This window comes from Dermacentor andersoni, chromosome 1 (genome assembly GCF_023375885.2).
Source record: "Dermacentor andersoni chromosome 1, qqDerAnde1_hic_scaffold, whole genome shotgun sequence".
Classification (NCBI taxonomy): Eukaryota; Metazoa; Arthropoda; class Arachnida; order Ixodida; family Ixodidae; genus Dermacentor; species Dermacentor andersoni.
This window is the reverse complement of record NC_092814.1, coordinates 41,290,798-41,311,324: the sequence shown is the minus strand read 5'-3', so window position 1 is coordinate 41,311,324 and position 20,527 is coordinate 41,290,798. Positions and strand designations below refer to the sequence as shown.

General features: G+C 45.2%; 1 protein-coding gene across 1 annotated transcript in view; it reads left to right on the top strand.

The window, feature by feature from the left end:
- Nucleotides 1-20,527, top strand: part of LOC126545304 (neuropeptide F receptor-like) — a 439,066-nt gene that overhangs the window by 148,746 nt on the left and 269,793 nt on the right. The window contains exon 3 of the mRNA XM_055061360.2: nucleotides 5,909-6,015. The gene's annotated coding sequence lies outside the window, so the exon portion shown is untranslated. The remainder of the gene's footprint in view (nucleotides 1-5,908; nucleotides 6,016-20,527) is intronic.

Sequence of the window (20,527 nt, the reverse complement as noted above, 5' to 3'; positions counted from 1 at the left end):
CTTTTAAATGCAACAAACCTCATCAAATTTGGTGCAGTGGTTGCCGAGAAAAACTAATTCACCTTCTACATGTATTTAGATAGGAAAATCCGAGATAAAGCTTCCTCTTAAGGAGGAGGCCAAGCTGCAACGTGAGCCCCCCCCCCACCGAATGAAATTTCTGGCTACGCCACTGCCTGGAAGGAATGCGGGTGAGCCGAAGCGGTGGGAAAGATGCGGTGGACGCGGGACTAAGCAGCATTGCATAACAGCCGATCCCGTAGCACGACAGCCCTGACTTCCTCCTAAAGCGAGCATGCGACGCAGTGGTTCCGCCTCTCACATCGAGTTCGATTGCGCGCCTTGTCTTTAAATACCGCGAAGCACCCTTTGTTCGAAGAGCTTAATTTTTTTCGGTTTCTCTGTCGCGAACAGCCCGACGAGAATTCCCGTGCCAGTCACATCCATGGAGACACCTTCGGGCACGAAATTCGGGTCAGTTGCCGACGACTGCGTCGCGGGCAGGCGACTTCGCTACCGTCAGCCAGCATGTTTGTTGCTCTGCTATTCGCGATCCTCTCGAGTTAACCGACTGATCGGCACATTCCGTGCACCATACTCTTCTGCGGCCGCCGGCCCATCGGAAATGCCCGACCCTGCCTCGCCTCGGGCACAGACCGCATGTCCCGCTTCTCATCCGCGCCGCTCTTAATTAGGGAGAGGAAATATTTGACATGCGAGCGGGCGAGACAAGAATTTACGAAGCGCGGGGCGCTGGACAGCGTAAGGTGCCGATATTGCTGAATTAGGAAGGGGCGCCGACGTTGCCGCGGTGAATTCATAGTCGCCTTCTGTCTATATATATATATATAGTGCTGCTCGGGTTTGCTTTGACACTACCGCTATTGCATTGTCCCGCTAGCTTCCATCTTTCCTCGCTCTTTTTTCGCGTTTCCCTGTACCTGTTTTCCCACAGTTTTGTTTTCTTTTATGCCTAAGGAGGGTGTGTGCTGTGTGCGCGACACGTATAGCGGCGTCCAGGGACGAAAATCACTTCCAAGGCTGCTTGTCACGACAGCGCGGCAAGGAAACCTACCCGCGTACGTGAGCCCGCCCTTTTCTCTTCTTTTTCTTTTTTGCTCGTATCCTGCAGCGCACTGGTTTCAGAATATATGTATGCGGCCCTTCCGGTCCCTCTGCGCAAAGGAAACTCGATGAGAGGCGAGAATTCGGGTGGTAAATTTTGATTTTCCGCTATAGGAATAAATAAATAAATAAATAAATAAATAAATAAATAAATAAATAAAAAAACAAGCACGACAATCTGAGCAGCACCGTTTTCTTTCCGGTTTTGTCTAGTCATCATTAAACTAAGCGCTGCTCATACAGTGCCCACACGTGCCGGAAAGGAAGCAAATCGGTCAGGGTCGCGTTCGCTTTGCAAGAGCTAACGGCGGGCCATTCGTTCTTATCACGTACGAGCGGTAGTACCGACGAGTGAAGAGCGTCGCGAGTGCAGGCATGGGAGCGTAAAACGAAAAAAAGGAAAGAAGAAACGACGAAAGAAAGAAAAGAATACGCTGCGTCCATCACCAGTAAATGCGGAATATTATAGATTGTTGTGAACGCCCATTTTAGATTGGTGTTCGGGGATACAGCGATCGAAAGAACGCTGCCGAAAGATTGAAGCCAACCACGTCTTGTAGAGTCAGCTAAATTTTATTGTGGCCCCATTCGTTCTCGAATTGGCCAGAACCTTCGCAAGGTGGGAAGGGCGAAGACAAAACGCATAGGAATTTGTTTTGCGCGCCTACCTCGAGTTTGCGCACTTTCACCGCTAGGCGCCTACAAAGGCGGTCGTGAACTATTAAAAGAAGATCGGTGGGGCGTAGTATTGCGCACAAATTACGGCGAGTGTGCGTCCGAAGCATCCAGTGTGGGGGCATAATAATACAGCTATTACCTTGACCAGGCCCTTGGTCTGTCTGAAGGCGTGTACCATCCTGTACTTGCCTGGGATGGGCGTTCGAATTATATGCGCCGTTGTTCACAGGCGGCCTGCCAGGCATAAATGGGACCAGGGCGCCAGCCGGAAATATTTGGGGAGGGGGGGGGGGGCGCTACGGTCCCGCACTTTGCGGGGATAACCGTCACTGCGTAATCGACACGTCGCGCTCGTCTGCTTGCTATGCCCAACCCTAGTGAGAGGTTCCTTAAATAGTACTATTGCTCACTTTTTTTTTCTCTCCCTGAACGTGCCTGATTATATAGATTTAGGATGAACGCTGTACTTTATAAAACTACCATTGGAATCCACAGTGGAGTACTTGATTAGAGGGAACAAGGCGACGTCCAACAAGGCAACTTCCTCGTGGCGCTAGCTGGACGCGTGCCGCTCAGCAACAGACGATACGCCATCGGTTCCTCTATGAGCACCGGTACACTGTATCGACAGTGGAGCATGTCATGAGCAAAGAAACATTGATCATTAATGGTTTATTTATTACGAACAATAATTAAATAACTAGAAGTATGACAAATGACGTGAAACAATGAAACGATGAAGGGATTAATCAAACAGCGAAATTTATCATTCATTCTTAAATACGACTACATCACTGAATATGACTCTAGCAGCCTGATTTACCATCCGCGAAGAAAATAGAGTCATGCGCACTATTACCCATATGTTTAACGCTGAGAGCTCTTAAACGAGAGAGCGAAAAAAAATCTGTTGGACAGTGGCGGTCCAATGACAAGCTTCAAACGAGCACATTATCAGTTGTTCTAAGGCCATAGCTTCTGCGGGAAGTCTTCAGGCGCATTTGTGGAATCACCGTCGCCGTAGTTGCAGTAATGGACAGTAGGCTTTATGACCTATTCATCCATTTTGAGCAGGCGAGGATCTCACCTTGGAGTTTTTGGCTCTCTGGTTTAGAAATACGAGGCTAAAAGACATGCACAGGAAAGAGAGTGCTTTCTTGGCGATGAAAAATCTGCCGCTTTTCTCTCATTTACTGAATATACCGGGTGTCCCACGTAACTTGAGCCAAACGTTAATAATATGGAAATGCCACGTAGCTGGACAGAACCAAGGTAATGCAAAGAAGGGGTAAGACGTGTAGACACCGACTAGCTCAGCTTTCTGTCGTTCTAAACCAAGGTAATGTTGTTTGCCGTCGCTTGGAGGTACTCAAACTATTTTTTGCATTCCACCTAATTAGATAATTAGTCTTGATTATTTAATCAGCTTATCAAATATTATAATTAGATTAAAAGTGGGAATGAATAAATTGTAGAGGAACATGAAAAACTCCCGATACAGCTTTCTGTTGCTCAGTACGTGCTACGTAAAAGTGTTTTTCCGAGTGTCAAGCGATAATATGCAAAGTGCTTCGAGCGGCCAGTCGCGCGGCAATGTTGCGTGTATTTGCGGGCTTCTCTATTCTCTGTTTGCGGGGTCAAGTTACATCAGTATATGCTGACATATACCACTGAGATTCTTTAACAACAACAAGGTTGCGGGGGCGAACAGCTTTGAAACACATATAGTAGCACGCAACACCAAAGCATACGCAAAGCGTGTACATTTATTTTTCTACGAATTGAGACCCCCCCAATTACCTTACCTATACGCACGTATTCAAGTAACAGAAGCAAGAAGAACACAGGCTGTCTAGTTTAAGAAAAATAGTTTTTTAAGAAAATAATTTTGTACCGACGGTAAAGGATGAACAAGGTTGAGCTTCGTACTAATAATAGCGAAAGAGAATCTGGCACTGTATAGTCGCACGAGGTTACTATAACTTGCTTCTATTATTTGTAATTATTAGTGCTCGTATATTACGTGTTATGCTTTTTTGTATTCTGTGCGTTCATTATTTTAACTCTGTGTAATTCCTCATCTGTTTATATGCTCATTGCAGTCTACACCACGGCCATTTGTGTGTGTTTCTGACTTTGTTTACGAACTAATTATGGTGCAACTTGCATTTGACTTTCATATTGTTATGTTCATGGGAGTATAAGACTGTGCGCTGTCATTTTCTAACCATATGACATGGTTTCTTTTCATTTTCTTACATATATTATTATATTGTTGTTTCCACTATGCGAAGAGGAGTAGCCGTCACGTTTATAAGGTGACCACGTCTCTTTCTTTCATTTTCATTTTAATAAAAAAAAAAAAATCTGGCTCCTGTGTCGGTGTCCATATAGCTGGTTTGGCGACGTGCGCAGCCTGTTGCAACAATGGGCCCTACGAACAATTCACTGAACACGGTCTCTGTGGCTTCACACGATCTTGTGGTGTCTTAAAACTGAAAGTTTTTATAGAATATATTTGTGGGGCGAAATTTGTCTGGTTTAACCAGCAGTGTTTGTCCTTAGATTGTTTCCAGAACACCACGACCAGATATAGCAGCTTGGACTATAAAAAAGTATACCGTGTGAGAGTTACTAAGAGAACTTTATCTAGGTTTACCGACATCAATACTCGAAAGCGTTGTGACTTTGTGCATGCGTTCTAACTTGCTTAATGCTAGGAATTATTTGTAATTGGAAAACACTCGACTTCTCTAATAAACGACCGCGGCTAGACAATTGAAGTACGAAAAGACAAAACAATAAAGCAGTTGCAGCATGCTGTGTGAACGAATCTATAGCGAATCGTAGAAAGATCCGTCTAATGCTCACGATTGCTATACGGTGGCTGAGCGACTGCAGCACCAGTTTCGTCTAGTAATCGTCGTTGTGGGGAACAATGAGGAGAGAACGAGCGCTCAAGATGGTTTTCCGAATTCATTATGCAAAAACAAAAACGTCAGACGCTTCCTCTCCGGACGAAATCTTGTCGATCACTGCAGTGCGTCAGATACTGAGTCGCGTACAGACTGACCTACTTTATGAGGAAGCTTTAGCTCGGGCTCAACTCCGGTGCCGCCTATTCAAATGCATGCACAACGCAGAAGCGCTATTCTGAGATAGCCACACGGCCGATGGTAATGAAATTTGTTGTATTTGAGAGATAAAGATAACTTCTAGTGACTGTTATAAGCGCAAGTTGGATTTAGGGCTTGAATGTTTTTAAAGAAATCTTCAAAAATTGGTATCTTTGAAAAAAAAAGGAATAAAAGAAAAAAGTTTTTAAACTCGTAGCACTGCACTAAGAACAGATGTCGCAGTTCTGGAAACTGTATCCATTGAAGCATCCAAAGTGGACAGATTTCGTGCATCAGGTTATATAGTACGCGAATTTGTAACATTGTTTACAAATATTTTGCGAAAGTCTTACTCACATATTGCTGGTATATTTGCGAACCATGAAGAATGCATCAATTTTATTCGCTTTAGATGTACTATTAGACGCAATTTACAGAATTGTGATATCGTTTCTCATTGCTGAGTTACAATTTTAAATTTGATACTTTAATTTCCTGAACATTTGTGATTTTCAACAGTTGTTATTAGAAAATTGATAGCCTGAATAGAAAATTTACTACCAACTGTCACTGTACTTTTTCTTTTAAATGCAACAAGATTCATCAAATTCGTTGGAGTGGTTGCCGAGAAAAACAATTTCTCCTTTCTCATGTATTTGGATAGGAGCTCCCGAGGTAAAGCTTGAGACGCTTTCTGCCGCCTGGTCTCAGGGCGGAGGCCAGCAGCCAATCACTGCCAGCAGCCAGCAATCACTGCTATCACTGCTATCACTGCCAGCAGCCAATGATAAACGAAAAAAAAAAAGGAAATACACAGTGGCCGTATACCGTCTCATAGGTAGGCCTCTCGTGATATCTTGCACACGTACGCACCCCCTTCCTCTTTCCCTCCCTTGTCCGTGTCTATTTTCGCCACTTTAAGAAGTATGTCTTTTATGTGTAACACTGCGCGCGACTGACATGTTCTGTTCTTTTCTGTCTTGGCGCAGCCAGGCCGTCCCCAACGTGACGCACCGTCTGGAGCGGTGCGCGACGCCTCCTCTGAGTCCCCCCACCCTGAAGCAAGCAAACTCAGAGACCCCAGCCATCTGTGAAGGTGAGCTCCATTCTTCATGTTCCTTGCACAGCTACGTGCTCGGTTGTCCGGGTCATCTATTAAGCAGTCGCCTGGTAAAGGGCCAGCCGGAAGTCGTTCCTCTGTGTCGTTTCTGCTTTCGACTTGTGGTGTCGAATGACTCGGAAACGTAGACCGAACGCCATCGACGGTGTCGGTAAAATGCTGGACTTCATCTTTGCGCGTGCAAGTTGTTTTAAGCCAGCACGAGACCTGCTTCTCGCCATGTAATTTACTTTTTGCCTTATCGTGACTTAGATGCCAGTGCCTTTGCGGTAATCGGTTGGAGTATCCTTTGTCAGGACGGTACGCGACGGCGGTTCTGTGCAGGCGTAAATAATTAGCCGAATACTTATGTCCCACTCAGAAGAAGGGATAAACCACCGGAGAATCACTAAGCTCAACTATTCAAGATATGTCGACAAATTGGGTGGTGTAAGGGCTGATTTACGTCATATTGCTTGCCTAACACAACTGCGGTGCTATAGTTGATCCACCGTGTTGAGTCTTATTGGCGGTGGTTGTCAGTGCCCTTCACGAAATGGGGTTTCGAGACAACCTTGTACGGCCAGATGTGAATGAATGGCTGGGAATGAAGACGTCCATAACTTCGCAGTAGTTCCAGCTTCTAAGAAGCAGTGTTTGCGTAGTTCTATAGCAAGGTTTGTTTAAATATGCGGCAGCAAAATAAAGGCTCATTTCAAAGAATTATTACCCTTTGTTGCGTGGTGTCCCGTACTGATGACAAATAAAACGATGAAATAATGTTACGGATGTCAGCCTGAAGTTTCGGCATTCTCCAAATGGTTCTTGAGCGACTTGAGCAAACAACGTATACAATTAAAAAAGAAGGCACACTTTTACTAAGTAGAACAACTGCGGATCACTGTGAAAACGGCGCCTCTGAACCGAGTTGATTCATTAGCGGGTGAATCGAACTTGCCTGCCTGTACTGGTCGGCCATATTTTGCATTCATCGAAGTCGCTAGTCTCTGCATTTGGGCTTACACCTTTGGTCTAGACTTGCTCTTCATGCTAACCAGCTTTTGAACTCTCACGACCCCAATACCACACGCAGAAGAAAAAAAATATATCAGGAGCCCAGACAAGCCAAAGATGGCTTAACTTGGAGTAGCCGAAGCAGGCGCGACTACGGAAGTGCGTCACTCATTTCCGCTTTCCGCACGCAATGAGAACGAATCGCACCGGCCTGTCGTAGTCTCGCTTTGCGTGTGTTCGCGGCCCATTCTGGGCTTCGTCCGCGATCGATTTCGAGTAGTGCCACGAAAAGGGAGCTGCCGGCCCTTGGGGCATTATTGGTTCGTACTTCGTAAAAAAAAAAAAAAATTGTGAACGAGTTTTCTGGCGGCAGTACTGTTACGTTAAAGGTTCTCTCTTCTTGGAAGGTCAGTGCTTGATCTCACCGAGCCCCGGGCTAGTTTCCTGATGTTTCTGTGGCTAATTGTGTTTGGCAACGACGACAGAACACTCCGGCTGAAGCTTATTGTCCATTCGTGCGTGGGGTAGGGCACTTTATTGAGAAATAACCCACTATATATTCTCGCAGAGACCACGGTACGCAAGAACATTATAAAATTATCTGGTATAATGAGGACTTAAAATCCTGGCGGTGCTTGGAAAAGAGAAACAAAACAAAGAGGCCACAGGGCGATGGAGACTCGCGATCAAGTGTGTGGGCGAATAAGGGAAACATCCGACCAGAACCAGCGTTTCGAGGCAAGTGGACTTCTTTTTGTCAGGGCAACAACTGCTTTCTTTGGCTGAAGGGGAGCTGTAAATCCGTGTGTTTAGTTTTCGCAGAAAAACAGTAAGTGGAGATAGGCTTTGGACAGTCGAACAACGAATTTTAAAGATTTGAGTGACATCAAGCGGTGTCAGGTTGATAGCAGAAGTGTCCCTAGGAAATGAAAATAATGAGTACATATACATGTCTTGCCGAAAGCTAGAAGAGAGCAAGAAAATTGAATGAAGAAAATACACTATAGCCAGTAAATGATGAAAGTATATGTATATAAAAAAGCATTCAAGAAAGCATGGCTCGTAACAAAAAAAAAAAAATATGCGGAAAAGGGAGATATACTCACATTTGTTCCGACCTGATGTAATGCGAGGGTCAGACGCTGCTATATATCATCCTGTAATTTGTGTAATTGATAGATTACAGAGTCTTGATAGATTGTAGAGATTCAGAGAATTGAAACATTGGTGATTGTTGGTTGCAGTGCTCCGAACGGTATCTATTTAATATAACGTTCACTGACTGCCCTGTGTCACCGCTATGTTGTTTTTCAGAAAGCGAACATGCCAGCATGTAAATGATGCTGCAAATCAGTTCTACGGAATCCAACAAGGGGAAGGAAGGTTCTCTTTATGAGAAACCCGTACGGATTTTCTTTGTAGCTTCGCACGACAGCCGGGTGAATGACGATTTTCTTCTTTTCTGCTCTAAAGCTGGATTTGATTTGGTGCTCATAGTCGCTTGCAGTGCTATCTTTTTCGTAATTTCGAAGCTGCTCAGAAACTTTACAGAGGGCGCGAGAACAGCTTGTCACGTTGTCGGTACACCTAGGGTTGAAGCTTCTCCGGGCTTTCTTTTCCTATCGGGAACAATTGCTTTTCTGTCTTGTCAAGAAAAGCAATTGTTGCCCTGAAAAAGAAAAGTCCTCTTCTTGAAACGTTGGCTCCAGGCTGAGCTTTTTTTACTTTTTGGCACAACAAAAGGAAGCAGAACGGCTGCCAGTGCACACGCACATACAAAAAAAAAAAAAGAGAAAAGGGGCTTCGACGCCGTGTATACTGACAGGACAAGCACCGGTTCTCCCAGCCGAGCCTTTATTTGAAATGCTGGAAAATTTAGACATGTAACAACTATGCTTGAATGGGAGAAATACGTAAACAAACCAAGCTGACATCAGCGTATCCCAAGAGAACAACGCAAAACGTAGCGTAGCTGAAAGGTAGAAGACAAAGCTCAGCAAATAATTTCTACAATTCTACCTTTCCAGCTTGCTCACCTTATGCCGCCCTAATAATTGATCATTGACGATGCTTGTGAAAGGAGGAGGAAATAGCCTCGCAATATGAGCGATGGTTCGCAAAAAAAAAAAAAAAAAATGAAGATGAATGCGCCGCGATAATTTCGATGCATGCCGGGGAACATCAGCTAGCCATCAGTTAGTAAGAAGGATGGAACATAGGTTTGGTTTTTGGTTTGCGAATTCGGCTACTGTGTGTTATTAATGAGAAAAAAGAAAAGGAAGGAAGAGAGCCCTACCACTGCCGAGTTACTGACTCTGCTGTAAGTCGTCTCGCCTGAACGAGGTAATAGAGTGTAGCAGAGACAAATGAATGCATACACAAGGGACAATGCTACAGACTGATTCTTTAGGCCCCGTAGTGTTCTGCTGCCGCTGGTCCTGGCTCGGCAGCGGCAGAGCCACATCCATTCTGTTGTAAGGCACAGTGTTAAATTGAGCCACGTTTACCATGCTGATTGCATTCTGTTATTTCTCGTAAAATGCGTCACACTGTCAGGATAGTCTCTAAAAACTGAGCTCTGTGAACATTAAAAAAATTTTTAACACTCGAAGTTGTTGCAAATTGGAAGAAGACTGATCAATAACCGTGATCTAGGTAGGTAGCATCTGCGGGGATGCAAATTTGATGCGTCTATGAAGACGACAAATATCTGCATAAATGTAAAGGCGAAACCAATGTATACTCGCGCTTTCTCGGTTGGTGACAACATTATGCCGACCACTCGGCGTGCAATGCACCGAAAGTCGTGGGTTCGTATTTACGAAAACCCCTTGCGCTAGAATTATTCGCATGAGCAATTCCCACACAACCCGGCGGGTGGATATATTATTAGCGAAGGCTGCCAGCCAAGGGCAGGGAGCATTCCGAACGAAAAGCTTCGCGGATTCGGCCCCGGAAGTTCCGAAGTTCGCTTAGCGATGCTCACCTGAATCTACAGTGTCTTGTAATTCTAATCAGCTACACACGTTTGGGTGAGCTCGAAGCTTGGTTTAAGCTCTGAGTCTAGAGCTCGCAGGAATACGTGGGAGAGCAATAAAGCGATGTTTAAGTGACCTTACTAATATATTACAAAACTTTGGAAGAATTTATCGGCAGTCTCCTGGCTCAAACTCATGCACAAATAGATGCTTGAATAGACTAAAACGTATAAAAATAAAAACAGTGATGGCCTGCGAGCGCAATCAGACCGCATGCGGCAAAAAAAGAAAAGAAGAAAAATAGAGTAACGAAGGAGCCATAAGGGGAGCCTTTAGCGAAAATTGAAGTTTGACTGTGTTTGACGCTTTCCTACCCCAGCCGCTGTGTGGACCGCAAGGGTGGGTTCAATACACCTTGCACAACGCCCTAAATATCTGGTCAGCCGTGCTCCACCCCCATGATATGCCTTTCTTTCTTTTCTTCTACGCCTCTACGACTGCTCTCTATGTTCTGTGCGAGAATATCGTCCACTGAGGGCTTTCATATTTAGTGATGCAACAGATGGCTTTCGGGCGGATGAGAAGTGATAAAATACTGTCGAAATCTGTGTCGTGGCGCCCCCGAAAGAACACAGGTATTCACAAAATTGTTTGCCCAGGTGCACGTGAAGCATCAATATTTTAAAAAGAATTAACAGCAATCTTGAGGAGCAGATTCAAAACACCTGCTTGATATATTTCAATTACTCGTAGTTGTCTTTGCTATATCTTAAGCCTCCTATACAGGTACTGCGCCTACGACTCGTAAACTATTCTAATTAATTATCCCCAAGCCCAAAACAATTATCTTCTTCAGGACAATACGCTGCGGCTTCATGTAGTACAATGATTCAACAGACACAGCATAAGCAGAGAGAGAGAGAGAGAGAGAGAGAGAGATGAAAGGCAGGGAGGTTAACCGAATGTTAGTCTCCGGTTTGCTGCCCTACACTGGGGTTGGGAGATAGGGGTTCGAAAGAGGACAGAGAGAAAAGGGTTAAAAAATCATTCACATACGAAGACACACACACGAAGGGCGTTCCAGATAGAGACGTTCACAATGGCCGGTAGATCGCAAGGAGTTCAGTTGCGCTTGCATGGCCTTCTTCTGTGACGTTAGGTCCTGTCCATGGCGTAGAATTTCTTTTCCCGATAGTGGTCGGTCGTCCAGCTGGTTGAGTTCGTGGCGAAGCGATTCCCTGTGTGGACTGTACTGTGGGCAGTAGCAAGAAATATGGCCAATTGATTCTTCAGGGCCGCAGTGGTCACAGGTTGCCGTGTCAGCCATCCCTGTACGGAACGCATAGGCGTTGGTTAAAGCAACGCCCAACCACAGTCGGTACAAAAGCGTGGCATCCCCACGGCGAAGCTTTGATGGGACTCGAAGGCTTAATGTGGGATCAAGGAAGTACAGTCGGGAATTTCTTAAAAGGGGGTCATTCCATTGCGATGTGGTGCACTGGCGAGCAGGCAGGTGGAGCTTCCGTGCTGCATCATTTCTAGAAAATGGTATAAGGAAGAGGTGACTGTGTAGCTATCTCAGCTAAAAAGCCTGTCTCCTCAATAGAAGACTGTAGCATTATCTCGAACCTGCTTTCTTTAATTTATCTTCCCTCTTCAGTGGAAGATGCAGCCAATGTGGAGATTTAGAAACAACCCTGCGTGATAACAAACTTGGAGTAACATAATAATCAGATTTAGAATCAGATTTATTGTTTCCAAAGAAAAAAGTAGTTACAACATAACAAATATACAGACGAGAGTCCCAAAGTGAAAGAACTGTAGTGGGACCCTCGGTTAAGAATAACAACATTGATGGTGATATCTGTGAGCAACAAATGAACGTTATTATCAAATAACATCGAAAGATTAAACACATTATTATACATTTCATTTCAAATCAAGCAAACACGAAGAAGCACGACATAAAAGAAAGCCGGGAAAAAGCTTAGATGAAACACAAGAAGTGACATGTGAGACAGTAGTCAAAGATACACCGCCAGGATCGTAGTACAGTTATCGCAGGAAATGATACTTAAGGTATTTTTTAAAGATTTCAAGAGAAGTACAGGATTCTATAGTTGATGGTAATTCATTCCAAAGAGGGTACAATTCCATCAGGGTACTAAAGCGGTTGTCAACCGAACTACAAAGGACAGAAGAATTTAATGACAAAAGAAGATAAATCAGAGCAAAAAAGAAGGCACTGAATGAGTACTTTCGATGTCACTTTCTGTGAGGAATGACAAAAAGCAACAACAAATCTATGAACAGGGTTGAAATTCGAACTCGCGTCTCAAGGGGAATGGGAAGAAGACGGTGCAGTCCTTTCTGGCATTTTGTTTCCCATTTTATCTTTCTTTGCTTGCCTTTGGAGTCATTATTTTCACGACAGTAGCACTACGATCATCGGGAGAGGGAATCAAAGCCTCACACAACCATCCTGGGTCATCTGAGCTCTCTTTGTGTACAAGGAAACAAGAAGTTGAAAGTGTGCCTTCGGAGTCTTCCACGAGGAAAGCAATTAGAGGCGTGAACTAGCGCTAGTCGCCCAGGCAGAACACAAGGATGGAGTCGCGGAAACCGCCGCTTGTTTCGAAATCAAAAAGGAAACAAAATGGGCGGAAACCAAAACACACAAAACGGGGGAAGCACATCGTTGAGTGTCACCGAGTCTTCCTCTTCCCGTGACGGGAGGGCGTTTATTGCTTGCCATTTCCTGATTGGCGCTTCCTGCTCAGGATTCGCCGCAAGGGGAGCGCTGGACACCGTCTGACCGCGCAATGACGAGGCTGTTCGTTCGTTCGCGCTCGCGAGTACGCGACGGTGCCTTCCGAGCTGCGGCAGGTTCACGGTGAGAGCGGGCCTCGAACGGTTCGATCGAATGGATGGCCTGCCTTGAATGGAGGGAAGGTGAACGTCGGTGGCGGCGGTGCGCGGTTCCGTGGCTAACGACTTGGAAGCGCGTCATTTCTCACCCTGCTTTGAAGTCGCGCCAGCCGCTCGGAGGGAGTAATTTGAATCGAGCTGCCCTCCGTTTGTCCAGACTTTCGCGCGTGTGTGCTTTGCGCGATTCGAAGGGCGCACAACTTTGCAGAAAAGTGCGAAGAATAAAAAAGAAAACTGAGGAGAGCGAGGGAACATGAGAAGCAAGACGGCCCTGGAAATTCGAACGATGATGTCTTGCTGCTCCCGTGGCGACATGTCAGAACAGCGATCCCAGTTTTACAGCTTTCCAATAAACATAACAAGAACAATACGGAGTAGTGTCTCCTACAGAGCACCCAACGCGGAAGCTCTATAACGTTTCGATGCCGGAGATGAGGTCGCGGGTTTGCTTCCTGGCCGCTGCGACTGCATCCTCATAAACTGATAATAGAAAAAGATTTAGGTGTGAGTTGAAGAACCCCAGGTGTTCTAAATAAATCAAGATCCTTCCACATTATAGACCTAGTGTTGCTTTGGTGCAAGAAACCCATACGTACGTACGTACGTACGTACGTACAATCAATCAATCAATCAATCAATCAATCAATCAATCAATCAATCAATCAATCAATCAATCAATCAATCAATCAATCAATCAATCAATCAATCAATCTTGCGGTATCATCCGTCCTTCAATATACGTGAGTACTTTGAATCTATTATCACTGCTTGAATTCATACCAGCCTGCTTGGAAAGATATGTTATAAGGCAACAGAAGATAAAATTTTATCTGCCTTGTTTGCTTAGAGTTAGTTACTTGCAGGGGTGCCTCAGTATCATAACATGTTGGCGTACTGAAGACGAGGTCACGGATTTGGTATTCGGCCACGGCGACATATCGATGAAGCGAGCATGCAAAAAGCACGTATTAATTTATATTTATTGAGGTATTTAGCTAGAGTGCGGACTTTAAACATTTTCAGAGCGCGAAAAGTAAACAAGAGCCTTTCTTCCCCGAACAACGTTACCCTTGTCAAAACTCGACCTTCGGGATTTAAAACGTAATCAATAATAATAATAATAATAATAATAATAATAATAATAATAATAATAATAATAATAATAATAATAATAATAATAATAATAATAATAATAATAATAATGTTTATTGCCACAAAAACATACAAAACGCGCTTTTCGATGTCGCGTTAAAAATTTCGTCAGGCAGTTTGTTAAAGATGTCCGGCAAATATGCACAGCGTCTGGCCGCACCATACCTTGTGGCTGAACGAGGAACTACGTAACGGACGTGTTTTCTAAGTTCTCTTGTGGCAGCACTTTTGTGTTTGAAAGCGCAATTCCGAAAATGTTTAACAACAACTGTTTCTATAAGCAAAGAGTGAAAATTCGATAGACCAAGTTCACGGAGGATATCTACAGCTGGTTACTGTTGGGGAACTGTAGGCAACATTTTTAAGAATATTTTTTTATAATCCTGTCTAGCCTGCATCTCCAACGATCTGAACAGAAGCCGTAGACTGTAATGCCGTATCTCAACACACTGTAACCCAGTGCGTGTACTATAATCTCTTTTGCAGACAAGGGTGCGAAACTTTTGATATTAAAGAACAGCCAATTTACTGGCCTCAGTTTAGAACAAATAAGTGATAAATGATGTTGACGCGATAAGTTACTATCGAAATAGATTCCCAGATATTTCACACAGTCCACGTATGGAATAGGCGCACATTTACAAAAAACACAGTCCGACTCATGTAAGTAGAGAGGCATGTTAAGTACAGTGGTCTTGAGTGGAGAGCAAAAACAAATTGTGTGTTTGGGCATAACAACAGTTCCATTATTAGTAAACCAAAGCATTGCCTCGTACACGTCATTTTGCAGCATTTCAGTGGACATTTTGTAAGAAAGATGTTTCGCTAATGACACAGCGTCGTCAGCATACTGGAGCACGGAACATCTAGAAATTAATCATATTACAGACTTGCTATTATAGGCACCTATTTATTTCGTTAGTTCCATTGTTCCACTTGCACCTTTCCTAATCGGCATTCAAAAGTTGTGGTGACTGGAATCGGAGATCCCCAGCCCCCCCGTCGCAGTGGCTTAGCCGCAGTAAGATTCACCTTGCAGCAAAACAATCTTTACAGCGACATTTCAGCTATCCTATACCGGATGTTTCACGTAGCTTGAGCGCAGCATTTAATTAAAGGTTCACTAGAAAATCGATTGAGAGCTCCGTAATACACTAGCACATGAGCGCAGTCACGTGTTCCCTTTTTTTCGCGGGATTTCGCGGGATTTCCTTAAATGCCGCAAAAAAAAAAAAAAAAAAAGAAAGAAAGAAAGCACCACGTACGGGGTACATAGCCACACAAAACTGGATCGGCTGTTTCTGAAGCCCTCTACAAGGTAACGAAACGCCCTTAGCGCTAAAGCGGATATTAAAATTATTTTCCTAAGTAATCTTTGTTGAGTAACTAATTATGTGGCATATAAAAATACTCTGAGGAGCGCCACATAACGGCAAACAATATGTCGTTGGTATCGCCCAGCTGCAGTTTACCATTCTTTTTTCTTTAAATCCTTGGCTCAGGTTACTCAGCCGGCCCGGTATGCCGGCTGTGAGACATGCAAAACGCCAATCCACATGCAATGATTGCTGTTCGTGTAAAGCTCACTGCTAATTTTTCTTTTTTAATCCTTGGCGACATTTAATTGGCACAAGAAGGAAGGAAGAATGGCAGAAGGAGAAGGGGGCAGGGATGGTAACCAGAAATGCGTCTTGTTAGCTACCCTACACAGGGAGACAGGAAAGGCGGAAGATGAAGGTGACATGGAGAGAAGGGAAAGGAAAAATTCAGTGAATTCGCGCACGCACGTGGAGGGCCCCACGAAGTCAAAACCGTTTGCACAGGCCAGTCGCCCTCAAGAAAGACAAAGCTTGCCTTCACAACTGCCTTTGCTCGAATATCCTGCATCGCGAGGTACAAAACGCCTCCCCGTGGCGAAACGGGCTTGATATTTTCCGGAATGATGTGTGTGCTGGAATGCTCTTCTTCAGGACCGCTGCTAATAATACTCAAAACCATGGTAGGAGCTGTACGATTTGGCTGGGCTGAACACGTAGTAGTGTTTCCCATTACTTAATTGGGGTTTTCGTGCGTACTTATGAATATTTGTATCTTCATCCATGGAGAATGAATGAATGAATGTGTGGCTTTTATTGCCGCAAGGGCCAGGTATGGCCAAAGAGCGCCATCCATGGAGAGCTGCTTGACTAACCAGTGGGAAAGTTCGAGAACGCGAATGTTGCGCGCTTTGTGATACCGTACTCGTTCCAGTCTTTTTAACCGCCACAGTGTTCCAGGAGCCTACATTGTCCTATGAAAATACATATAAAAATGAAATAAATAAATAAATAAATAAATAAATAAATAAATAAATAAATAAATAAATAAAAGAAGCAGCGATAAACGTTCGTCGTTTGAGCGAGAGTATCGACAAAATAAGGTGCCATGAGGCCTTTTTCTTTCTTTTTTTTTTTGCCAAACTACATTGTATGACTTTTTCTGCATTCTGCAACAACGAAACAAGGACGTTGGGCACGTCTTACATTCTAACACGCCCAGGTAGGCCTGGTGCAGTGTCAGAAGTTTCACTGAAGATAACAAAAATAAGGGCCCTATAACGTAAAACTATTCCAATATGTTTTTATTCCAATCTCTTGACGTCAAATTTGCGTAACCGCCGACGCAAGCCTCGAGCGGCCACCCGCAGGGTTGTCTCAACATACCAATCTAACGCTCTCCTCGTTCATAGGAGGTCACTTTTGTTTGCTTGAAAAACGAATAACATTGCCTACACTGAGCGGCTTGTCTTATCTAATTGGCTGACAAGAGGCGAGGAGCACGCTCAAATGGAGAGGGATTCGATGGGGCCAAGCCACTGCACTGAAAATCGATAACCGGATGAGCAAGATCGTGCCGGCGTCTGTGATTGGTCCGCTTTCCCTTACTTAGCTTGCGGTGGCTCGTCTAACAATCGAGGCGGCATGCAACAGAAGCTTAAGAATGACGCTAAAACGGATCAGCAACAAAGAAGAATTGGCAGAACGAGGTCGTAAACGTGCCGAAAGTGCTCGAAAACGTTACACGGCCACGGAAGAAGTAGTCTTGCACGCAAATAAAACCATGCTCTTCGGCAGGTGCCAGTAGCCAGTGCCTGACCGATCGGCGGCAGCCATCTTTTATTCCTTTCGGAACGGGGCAGCCTGCGGCTATTCAGAAGAGAATTCAGCTTTGTTCGGCATATCAATGCATCTTTAACGCGTACACATCACCTTTACGTGGTGAGTTATTGCGGCTTTGTGACGTCGCGTGACAGGCAGGTGAAGTGGGTGCAGCACGAAAACTTTTGACCAATAGCCGAGGGCTAATGGCGAAAAGGCGTCGAATCAGAAATAACTTTTTCTTTCGTTTGGTCAAATCATTCATAATCAGTGTGTACACGTCATATCAGATGGGGAGCTATCGCGGTTTTCGTGACGTCGCGTGACAGACAGGTGAAGTGGGGGTGGTCCAGAAAAGTTTTTCACCAATCGCGGAGGGCTGATTGCAGAATTGGAATAGAAAAGTTTGGAATAGTTTTACGTTATAGCGCCCTAATATCGGTCATGATTAGGCATTTTTTCCCGCGTGCTGCACTTTGGCACGCCAGTAGGCCACCGTAGTTGGAACACCACGCGGTTTGCATGCTCGCTGAACTGCGACGTTTGCATGGACGCCTAATCTTTTATCGGTGACGCAGAGAAAGTTTGTTACACGCTCGATGCTGCGATGGCGGAACCCAGTTGCCTCATGTTTTCATGGTGCCAATAGTTGCTCAACTGTAACGCGTCCCCGTGCAGTTCCAAAGTTAATGAAATTAAAAGGCACAGTGCGTACGTAGGGCCGTGTGTAACAGTTCATCGGTGCCTCTCAAATGACGCCGTCCACGCACAGCGGTGCGGGCGCATCCGTCACACTCGGCGCTCGTACGACCACCGCGACGCATGGACGCTCTCACGTGGCGTGGTCTGCGCGTCGTAAACCGTTGCGCGTGGGCGGGGTGCGATATATCACCACGCTCTCCAGCTCAGTGGACCGCGCGGCGTAGCTGTCATGGCCTTCGAGAGTCACGTTTCCGCTCCTGCATGTTGATCTTATACCTGCCCGGGGGAATCGAACAGGTGCACGACGGTCGGCATATCTGGCTGCGCGCGAGCATAGACGCGCGTTCTTGCTGCCTACGGTGCTATAGGTGGCATAACGATTCGCCATATGGGAGGGGGTAGTTGCGCGGGGCCTAGCGATGAATTGTTTTTTCTTTTATGTATGAAGCTTCTTTGTGGGCTATAACCGTTCCCTCGGAAAACACAAGGCGTTGCAGGCACGCATGCGGAAGGTCCTTTTTTTTTTTTTCAGGTTCTCCAGAACAGCGTTCCTTTCATCTAGGTATTTCGGACACGACCACAGAAAGTGTTCGATGTCTGCTGTCTCATCGGATGCCGTGCTGTTCAGAGAATTGATACACCCCATTTTAAATAACCGTGCTGGTGTACGAGCAGATCCTGTCCGTGTTTGATATCGAAGTAAGGCTTCCTCTCGACGAAATTTCTTGGTTACGCAGGTCATATGTGGTGGAAACTAAAGTGGCCCAAACTGATTACGAATGTCAGGTTATTTAACTTGGTTACTATTTGGTACATTCACTTTAGGGGGATGACAGAGCGCTCCATATGCAAGAACATCAGCTTTTTCATTGCCAGCAATACCAATGTGGGAGGCAACCCACTTAAAATATTACTGTGAAGCCTTTGTTGCCGAGTTCTTTCACGAGGGCTAGTTCACAAGGCACGTATGTATGTGCGCTCGCTGTGCTTTTTGCATCTTTTTCTCATATTTTTATTTCTCTCTTTCCAATCCATGTATGGTTCCTGATCGCATGCCTCGTTCTGGTTCGCGTGTGAGTTTATTTTTTTTTTTTAGTTGTAGTTTTTCTCCTGCTGCCCTGCTGAGGAGCGCAGCTGCCTTCTGCTACATCAGGCATGTTTTATAGCCGTTTGCTTCGTGAACCCGAGAGTTTATTTTCCAAAGCCACCTTTTCCACCCGAGAGCTACAGAGAGTCTGTTACAATCAATGAATCCAAATGGCCCAAGGGACCAATAAAGGGAAATACGGGTGGTTCTTACCTCGCAAGCCTTTTGTAAGGTTTCGCTCCGCTTAAGCGCCTTATTTGTGTCCTTGTTGTTCTTACCGTTTACCGACGAGGCCAGCGTTGCGTGAGAACTTTCAAAGAGCCTGCATCACTGCATGCTACTGCGTGGAGCGAATAGGGCCACCACACTTCTTCCGGTAGCGATCCAAGAGAACGCACTCCCTATCTCCTGCACCTGCTATGTCTCCCACCACGTTTGGACAGAGCAGCAGTTGTTTCTGTCGAATTGTCTGTGGCCACGCTGCCATGTAGACGGAGACGGTACGACACGATTCGAATCGTCTAAGATACCCTCTACATCAGAATGCGTTTTTCGCCGGCGCGCGCTAATGTGATCACTTCTATATGTTCTTTAAATTTGGTCCTGTCCTCTGCCCCTTGTTGCTTTAAATACCACTTTCTTATTTTCGTCGTTGTAGCGCATAGTTATTTATGTTCACCCTATGGCGTTCTGGTTTTCGTCACGCTCGCGTTGCTCCAAAGGCGCACGTGGGCCGATCTGTGTTTGGCTAATCTAATTGGCTAAACACTACTGCACCTGGGTCACTTCTTCAGGCTATACATTTCAAAGAGGCTTTATTGTACTTGTAGATTAACTGCAGGTTCCTATGCAGTCTTCGTTTTATCGTTTTAATGGTAAGGAAAACTAAACAGCTCATTCAACGCCGGAGGCACTGTGCTTGGTGCTTTCGTTGCTTCGTCGTTCTTTTCTTTTTCTAACTGCAATATGTTGTTTTAGTTGTAATCTGAGCAGACAAATATCCCTGGCCACTCCTGTACTCAGCCTGTCGAAGCCGTCTTGAAGCCGTCGAGCTCTTGGCGGCATGGTCCGTACAGGTGATACGCATAGCGCATGCATGCACTCTTGTTTTTATGGCAACCTCCTTAATCAACATCCAAATGCGGTGAAAACGCCGGACGATCGACGAACAGCAACCTATCTTCTTCCTAAATGAAATGGTGTCATCACGGAGCGTAAACGTTAAATCGTGTGGTTTAACACTGCAGTGGGTTACGAGGGACGCCGTAGCCGAAGCCTCCGGATTATTTTTGATCACCTGCGCTTCTATAACATGCCCCACGCCTCTTGAATCGTCGTACGTCCACTTTATATGTGCAGCTAGAACAAGCACGCATTAAATATTTGTGCCGAGCAGCGCGAGCAATCGCGGGTCTAGTGCCCTTGCCCCAACCTCGCCGGGAAAGCGCGGGCCCTGATTGCACCTTTTTTCGCGACGAATCTGCGGGCGGATTGGGCGTCCCTCACTGTAC